Source organism: Triticum urartu, unplaced genomic scaffold (assembly GCF_056163025.1).
Source record: "Triticum urartu cultivar PI428250 unplaced genomic scaffold, HENAU_Tu73 scaffold1048, whole genome shotgun sequence".
Classification (NCBI taxonomy): Eukaryota; Viridiplantae; Streptophyta; class Magnoliopsida; order Poales; family Poaceae; genus Triticum; species Triticum urartu.
In genome coordinates this window covers 12,501-21,840 of record NW_028259512.1, presented here as the reverse complement: position 1 = coordinate 21,840, position 9,340 = coordinate 12,501, and positions in this window count along the sequence as shown.

Here is a 9,340-nt window from a genome sequence, read left to right as displayed (position 1 = left end):
TAATATAGAAATAAATCGAAAGGTTAAAATAAGAAGAAAGTCCAATAAAAGTATATCAGAATCAATCCCTCTTATTAGATTTCTATAGAAGAGATAAATGCTTTATCGAAGGAAATAAGAAAAAAGGGTATGTTGCTACTCTTTTGAAAGAAAAAAATAGGAATTCCCGAAGTAATGTCTAAACCCAAGGATTTCACAAATCAAAGATAAAGGATTCCAGAACAAGTAAACACAATTTTCAATTGTCTCAACAACAGAGTTGGATTAGAATAAGGAATAAAAGTCAATTCGTTCGAAATGAGACAAAGAAAAGAGTTTAAAGACGACTCAAAAATTTTGGAAGGATTTTGCCTTCGAAGTTTGTCAGGCAAAATTAGCCCACTTGAGTCATGAGTATAAATGAAATTTGTTTTTTCTGTAAGGAAATTAATGCACGTCATAGTCTAATTTCTATTATTATCGACAGAAATTCGAATCATTTTCTCGAGCCGTATGAGGAGAAAACCTCATATACGTTTCTAGGGGGGGGCGTTGTTTATCTACATCTATCCCAATAAGCTGTCTATCGAATCGTTGCAATTGATGTTCGATCTCGAAGAGAAGGAAGAGATCTTCAAAAAGTAGGTTTTTATGATCCGATAAAGAATCAAACTTGTTTAAATGTTCCAGCTATTCTCTATTTCCTTGAAAAGGGTGCTCAACCAACAAGAACTGTTTATGATATTTTAAGGAAGGCAGAATTCTTTAAAGAAAAAGAAAGAACTTTGAGTTAATTGAAGAACTAAATGAATCAAAAAATAGGATAGGAGAAGATTATTAGTATTCCTAGTTGTCTAATTATTTAGACACAATTTACCTCTTTTTTAATCCTATTTGGATTTATATTATATCGTGCCAATCCAACATAAGCCCCTATTTTATTTACTTTTTCTATCTAATTTGTTTTCTTACCATTGTATTTCCATTGACAAAGGTCTATTGAACAAATAGAATTTGTAGATAGATGGGTCTCTTTATCCTCACTCCATATTCAATTTTTCCGCCTACACTTCGCTCAAATGATAAGGGTGTTCCTCTTGCATGTATTCTCATACAATATAATATATATTTTTTATAATATATATTTTTTGTTAATAAAAATCGCTAAAAATAAGGAGAATTTGGCCATCGTGATTAGGGTCGCTCTTTTTTTAACTTTACTTTAGTGGAATTTCACCGGACCTGTTCGTTTTGGCATTTGAGTGTTTTTCATGGTCGATAAAAAAAATCTTTTGATGTCTTGCTAGTTCAATGTTTTGACAGAAGCGCGCGGTGTAATTCCATTGATTTTTGGATTTCGATCGTATCTAAGATCCTTTTTTTATCTGGGTTGCTAACTCAATGGTAGAGTACTCGGCTTTTAAGTGCGACTATGATCTTTTACACATTTGGATGAAACAACAAATTCGTCCAGACTCTTGGTAGAGTCTAGAAGACCACGACTGATCCTCAAAGGTAATGAATGGAAAAAATAGCATGTCGTAATAAAATCAATCTTTTTTGAATGGAATCCAAAATTACGATTTTCTGGGTCTAATGAATAAATGGATAGAGCCTGGCTCCAATTCTGGTAAAATAAAAAGCAACGAGCTGAACTTCCTAATTGGAATGATTCCCCGCTCTAATTAGACGTTAAAAATAGATTAGTGCCGGATGCGGGGAAAGGTTGGGTTTTCCTATGAGTGGACCCTTTATTTTTTCTTTTTTTTTTTAGAAATCCTAATTATTCTTGATTATGGATTGAATAAGGGATGTTATGGATTGAATGTGTAAAAGAAGCAGTATATTGATAAAGAGGCTGTATTCCAAAGTCAAAAGAGCGATTGGCCTGCAAAAATAAAAAACTTGTTCTGTTCTTTTTTTTTAATTAGAACAAACATAAACTAATTGGGTAGAAAAGGAGCAGAAAAAGATCTGTGGATTAGACTCCCTTTCTTTCCAGGGTTTGTATTAAAAATGCAACACCCTGTTCTGACCATATTGCACTATGTATCATCATTCGATAAACCGAGAAATGCTTCTTCTCTCTGATTCAAGTAGAAATACAAATGGAAAAATTCGAAGGGTATTCAGAAAAACATAAATCTCGTCAACAATACTTTGTCTACCCACTTCTCTTTCAGGAATATATTTATGCATTTGCCCACCATTATGGATTAAATGGTTCTGAACCTGTGGAAATAGTTGTTAGTTGTAATAACAAGAAATTTAGTTCACTACTTGTGAAACGTTTAATTATTCGAATGTATCAGCAGAATTTTTTGGATAACTCGGTTAATCATCCTAACCAAGATCGATTATTGGATTACAAAAATTATTTTTATTCTGAGTTTTATTCTCAGATTCTATCTGAAGGGTTTGCGATCGTTGTGGAAATCCCATTCTCGCTACGGGAATTTTTTTGTCTGAAAGAAAAAGAAATACCAAAGTTTCAGAATTTACGCTCTATTCATTCAATATTTCCCTTTTTAGAAGACAAATTTTTGCATTTGGATTATCTATCACATATAGAAATACCCTATCCTATCCATTTGGAAATCCTGGTTCAACTCCTTCAATACCGTATCCAAGATGTTCCATCTTTGCATTTATTGCGATTCTTTCTCAACTATTATTCGAATTGGAATAGTTTTATTACTTCAATGAAATCCATTTTTTTTTTTCAAAAAGAAAATAAAAGACTATTTCAATTCCTATATAACTCTTATGTATCAGAATATGAATTTTTTTTGTTGTTTCTTCGTAAACAATCTTCTTGCTTACCATTAGCATCTTCTGGAACTTTTCTGGAACGAATCCACTTTTCTAGGAAGATGGAACATTTTGGGATAATGTACCCTGGTTTTTCTCGGAAAACCCTATGGTTCTTTATGGATCCTCTTATGCATTATGTTCGATATCAAGGAAAGGCAATTCTTGCATCAAAAGGCACTTTTTTTTTGAAGAAGAAATGGAAATGCTACCTTATCAATTTCTGGCAATATTATTTCTGTTTTTGGACTCAGCCGCGAAGAATCCATATAAACCAATTAGCAAACTCTTGCTTCGATTTTATGGGGTACCTTTCAAGTGTACAAAAAAGTTCTTTGTTAGTAAGGAATCAAATGCTGGAGAATTCATTTCTAATAGATACTCGAATGAAAAAATTCGATACCATAGTCCCCGCTACTCTCCTCATAGGATATACTTATCAAAAGCTCAATTTTGTACTGGATCGGGGCATCCTATTAGTAAACCCATTTGGACAGATTTATCAGATTGGGATATTCTTGATCGATTTGGTCGGATATGTAGAAATCTTTTTCATTATCATAGTGGATCTTCGAAAAAACGGACTTTGTATCGACTAAAGTATATACTTCGACTTTCATGTGCTAGAACTTTAGCTCGTAAACATAAAAGCACGGTACGAACTTTTATGCAACGATTGGGTTCGGCATTTTTAGAAGAATTTTTTATGGAAGAAGAGCAAGTTTTTTCTTTGATGTTCACCAAAACAACTCTTTTTTCTTTCTGTGGATCACACACTGAGCGTATTTGGTATTTGGATATTATACGTATCAATGACCTGGTCAACCCTCTTAATTAATCATTAGACGAAATTAAGAAACAGGAAAGGGTTGATAAATGATCAAGAAAAAACTTTTCTATTTTTCATTCTGAAATGTTCTTTTTATTATAATAAAGAGTAGGTGAATCAACTTACTAATTAAAAAAATTAGTAGAACTTCCTCTTTGGAATAGAAATTGGCTATTTCTACATAGGGAAAGTCGTGTGCAATGAAAAATGCAAGCACGATTTGGGGAGGGATTTTTCTCTATTGTAACAAGGAAGAATTATCTACTCCATCCGACTAGTTCCGGGTTCGAGTCCCGGGCAACCCATATAGAAAAGACCCATCAAAGTTTTTCACTTTGACTCACTTCATTTACAAATACAAAATTATTGGTTTGGTTAATTTAGTTATATGGATAGCTAATCTTTGGGCTGACTTGGTTGACATTGGTATATAGTCTATGTTATACTGTTAAATAACAAGCCTTCTATTATCTATATTCTAGTTAATACGTGTGCTTGGGAGTCCTTGCAATTTGAATAAACCAAGATCTTACCATGACTGCAATTTTAGAGAGACGCGAAAGTACAAGCCTGTGGGGTCGCTTCTGCAACTGGATAACTAGCACTGAAAATCGTCTTTACATCGGATGGTTCGGTGTTTTGATGATCCCTACCTTATTGACCGCAACTTCTGTATTTATTATCGCCTTCATCGCTGCCCCTCCAGTAGATATTGATGGTATTCGTGAGCCTGTTTCTGGTTCTTTACTTTATGGAAACAATATTATCTCTGGTGCTATTATCCCTACTTCTGCGGCGATCGGATTGCACTTTTACCCAATTTGGGAAGCTGCATCTGTTGATGAGTGGTTATACAATGGTGGTCCTTATGAGCTAATTGTTCTACACTTCTTACTTGGTGTAGCTTGTTATATGGGTCGTGAGTGGGAACTTAGTTTCCGTCTGGGTATGCGTCCTTGGATTGCTGTTGCATATTCAGCTCCTGTTGCAGCTGCTACTGCTGTTTTCTTGATTTACCCTATTGGTCAAGGAAGCTTTTCTGATGGTATGCCTTTAGGAATCTCTGGTACTTTCAACTTTATGATTGTATTCCAGGCAGAGCACAACATCCTTATGCATCCATTCCACATGTTAGGTGTAGCTGGTGTATTCGGCGGTTCCCTATTCAGTGCTATGCATGGTTCCTTGGTAACCTCTAGTTTGATCAGGGAAACTACTGAAAATGAATCCGCTAATGAGGGTTACAAATTTGGTCAAGAGGAAGAAACTTATAATATTGTGGCTGCTCATGGTTATTTTGGCCGATTAATCTTCCAATATGCTAGTTTCAACAACTCTCGTTCTTTACACTTCTTCTTGGCTGCTTGGCCTGTAGTAGGAATCTGGTTCACTGCTTTAGGTATTAGTACTATGGCTTTCAACCTAAATGGTTTCAATTTCAACCAATCTGTAGTTGATAGTCAAGGTCGCGTTATTAATACTTGGGCTGATATCATCAACCGTGCTAACCTTGGTATGGAAGTAATGCACGAACGTAATGCTCACAACTTCCCTCTAGACTTAGCTGCTGTTGAAGTTCCATCTATTAATGGATAAGGTTTTTCTGCTAACATATAAGAATTTTTGAAGACAGAAATACCCAATATCTTGTTCTAGCAAGATATTGGGTATTTCTGTCTTTATTTTGAATCTTTTTTTCTTCTTAATCTTTCTATTCAGAATTCAGTTAACGGAGATTTAGTATCCTTTCTTGCATTTTCATAACTCGTGAAATGCCGAGTAGGCACGAATTCCCCCAATTTGCGACCTACCATAGGATTTGTTATGTAAATAGGTATATGTTCCTTTCCATTATGAATCGCGATTGTATGGCCAACCATTGTGGGTAGAATGCTAGATGCCCGGGACCACGTTACTATTGTTTCTTTCTCCTCCTTCATATTGACCTTTTCTATCTTTGCCAATAAATGATGAGCTACAAAAGGATTCGTTTTTTTTCGTGTCACAGCTGATTACTCCTTTTTTCCTTTTTAAAGAGTGGCATTCTATGTCCAATATCTCGATCGAAGTACGGAGGTCAGAATAAATAGAATAATGATCAATGGAAAAAAGAAAAAAATCCTTTAGCTGGATAAGGGGCGGATGTAGCCAAGTGGATCAAGGCAGTGGATTGTGAATCCACCATGCGCGGGTTCAATTCCCGTCGTTCGCCCATCGCATTATTGCAAATTCCAAAAATGCAATTTTCCATATTCCTAGTTACGTATTTACTTACGGCGACGAAGAATAAAACTATCGCTATATTTTTTCCTTTTCCTAGTTCTTCTTCCAAGCGCAGGATAACCCCAAGGGGTTGTGGGTTTTTTTCTACCAATGGGAGCTTTCCCTTCACCGCCCCCATGGGGGTGGTCCACAGGGTTCATAACTACCCCTCTTACTACGGGGCGTTTACCTAGCCAACACTTAGATCCGGCTCTACCCAAACTTTTTTGGTTCACCCCAACATTACCCACTTGTCCGACTGTTGCTAAGCAGTTTTGGGATACTAAACGGACCTCCCCAGATGGTAATCTTAAAGTGGCCGATTTACCCTCTTTTGCAATGAGTTTCGCTACAGCACCTGCTGCTCTAGCTAATTGCCCACCCCTTCCACGTGTGATTTCTATGTTATGCATGGCCGTGCCTAAGGGCATATCGGTTGAAGTAGATTCTTCTTTTCTCTCAAAAAACCCCTTCCCAAACTGTACAAGCTTCTTCCAAAGCATACGGCTTTCTAGATGTATATGACGATCTCTAGACAGATGGATCTTATATGAATCATATGATGAAGTACCACATGAGTGGATATATAGGAAAGGAATCCAAATCTGCCGAATCGCTCATGTTATGATCTTCTACATCCTAGGTCTCTGCGTTCCGTCATCTGGCTTATGTTCTTCATGTAGCATTCAGATCGAATGACTCTATGAAATTACGTCGATACTTCCACATATTATGGGTAACGTAGGAGACATCCCTATTTTCCCCCGGGGGTCTTAATTACCACTGCTTAGCTTTCAATTTGCCTCTGACCATCAAATTAAATGTGAATAACCCGTCCTCCTCTCTTTGAAACAAGGGGCGCTTCCGGTTCTGTGCGTGCTTCAAACAATTTTGTCTTCTCCATATTACCATATCTCTAGAGCCAATAATTTTCTATGAGGAACTACTGAACTCAATCACTTGCTGCCGTTACTCAACAGTTTTCTGTTGAGGTCTATCCCGTAGAGGTAGTCAAATTGGATCAGTGATCGATTTCTAGGTTTCGTCGTAAACCTAATTGGTTACTTCCAATTACGTAAATCAATAGTTCAAACCGCACTCAAAGGTAGGGCATTTCCCATTGATATAGGAACTTTTGTACCAGAAACAATAGTATCTCCAATTATAGCCCCTCTGGGATGTAAAATATATCTCTTCTCACCATCCCCATAGTGTATGAGACAAATGTATGCATTTCGATTAGGGTCGTATTCTATGGTTACGATTCTACCAGATATGTCTTTTTGATTCCGTCGAAAATCTATTTTACGGTATAGGCGCTTATGACCTCCCCCTCTATGCCTTGCGGTAATGATTCCTCTGGAATTACGACCTTTACCACAACGGTGCCGTCCATGGATCAAATTATTTCGTGGATTGGATTTCACTTGCCTGTCTACGGTTCCCTTGCGTGTGCTCGGGATAGGTGTTTTGTATAAATGTTTCGCCGTATTATTAAGTATTCTCCTTTAGTTTTTTTCTCTATCTAGAAGTGGAATAGAATAACCCGGTTGAAGGGTAATGATCATACGTCTGTAATGCATTGTATGGCCCAGAATAGGTCCTATTCTTCTACCTTTTCCAGGTAGTCGATGGCTATTCACAGCTACCACCTTAACACCAAAGAAGAGTTCGACCCAATGCTTTATTTCTGTCTTAGTGAATCCCGATTCGACATTAAAAGTATATTGATTCTTTCCCAATAAACGAAGACTTTTTTCTGTAAATACTGCGTATTTGATTCCATCCATAAATCGACTTTCCCTCCTATGCTCTGAGTTCCAGTATCGATAAGAATTCGAGTTCTTATTGTTCTTATGTTATGGTATGAATATACCATACCAATTCGTTATGTATGGATGATGGATGAGATTCCATGGATAGAGAGCCAGTTCCAATAGACTTATGGAATGTTCCCGTTCGTGTGCATCCAGCAGGAATTGAACCCGCAAATTTACCAATTATGAGTTGGGCGCTTTAACCATTCAGCCATGGATGCTTAACAGGGATCATCGTACATCGTAAATAACCAATTTTCATATAGAAAGACATATCATAGAAAAATGAAATCGAAAATATTCCGAGATGGCAAATATTCGGAGATGACTATGAAAACACCTCTCTGGATCCTCGAATTGAAAGAGAGATTGAGAGGGATCAAGAATCCTAATTCTCGCTATTTGGAATGGATCCAATTCTATTGAGTCTGACTCATAGTGATCATTTCTCTTTAGCAAAGAATGACCTTGGTTATCAAAGGATTGAACAACCGGGATCCATTTACTTATGATACCTAGTTGGCATTGATAACAAGGATCTAATGAATTATGAGTTTAATAGATCCTCTTTAGCAGAAAGACGTATATTCCTTGCTCATTATCAGACAATCACTTATTCCCAAACCTCGTGTGGGACTAATCGTTTTCATTTACCATCTCATGGAAAACCCTTTTCGTTCCGCTTAGCCCTATCGGGTATTTTAGTGATAGGTTCTGTAGGAACTGGACGATCCTATTTGGTCAAATACCTAACGAAAAATTACGATTTTCCTTTCATTAAGGTACGAGGGCTTCTTATTCCACAAGAACGAAAGCACCTTTTCATTCTTTCATATACTAGGGGTTTTTACTTGGAAAAGACAATGTTCCATACTAAAGGATTCGGGTCCATAACCACGAGTTCCAGTGCACTAGATCTTGTAGCACTTAGCAACGAAGCCCTATCCATTAGTATTCCACATAAGAAATCCATTCTAGAAAAAAATACAATTAGATTAGCTCTTCATAGACAAACTTGGGGTTTGCGAGCCAAGGTAAGATCGGCTCGGGATCATGGGACCCTTTTCTATCAGATAGGAGGGGCTCTTGTACAAAATAGACTTACTAAGTAATAACCCCATAGAATCTATCTATATAAAGATAAAGAGGCAATCGTGTCAGGAAGCGGGTTTTTCTTTGGCCAAAAGGTACTTCGAACTTGGAACGAGCATGAAGAAGATTAACGAGACTTCTTTCTCTTTTGAGTTTTTCTGGCGGACCTGCCGCGCAAGATCTTTGGTCTTCCCCTGGAACCGATGAAAAAAAGTGGATCGCTTCTTATGTACTCGCTCAGAATGATTCTTCTCTATCTATAGTTCATGGCCTATTAGAAGTAGAAGGTGCTCTGGTGCAATCCTTACCGACAGAAAAAGATTGCAGTCAGGTTGATAATAGTCGAGTGACATTACTTCGTCGGTCCGAACTAAGGAATCTGTTAGAAATGTTTTGAAATGGATATTGTTCTCTCTTTGATCAGGGATTGCTATATGAAAAGAAGTGGAGTTTGAAAAAGGGAACGGAATGCTCAAACCGGAACTGCTAGAGGAACGAATTTTCAATAGCATAACTTGGGCTCCTAGAATATGGCGCCCTTGGGACAATC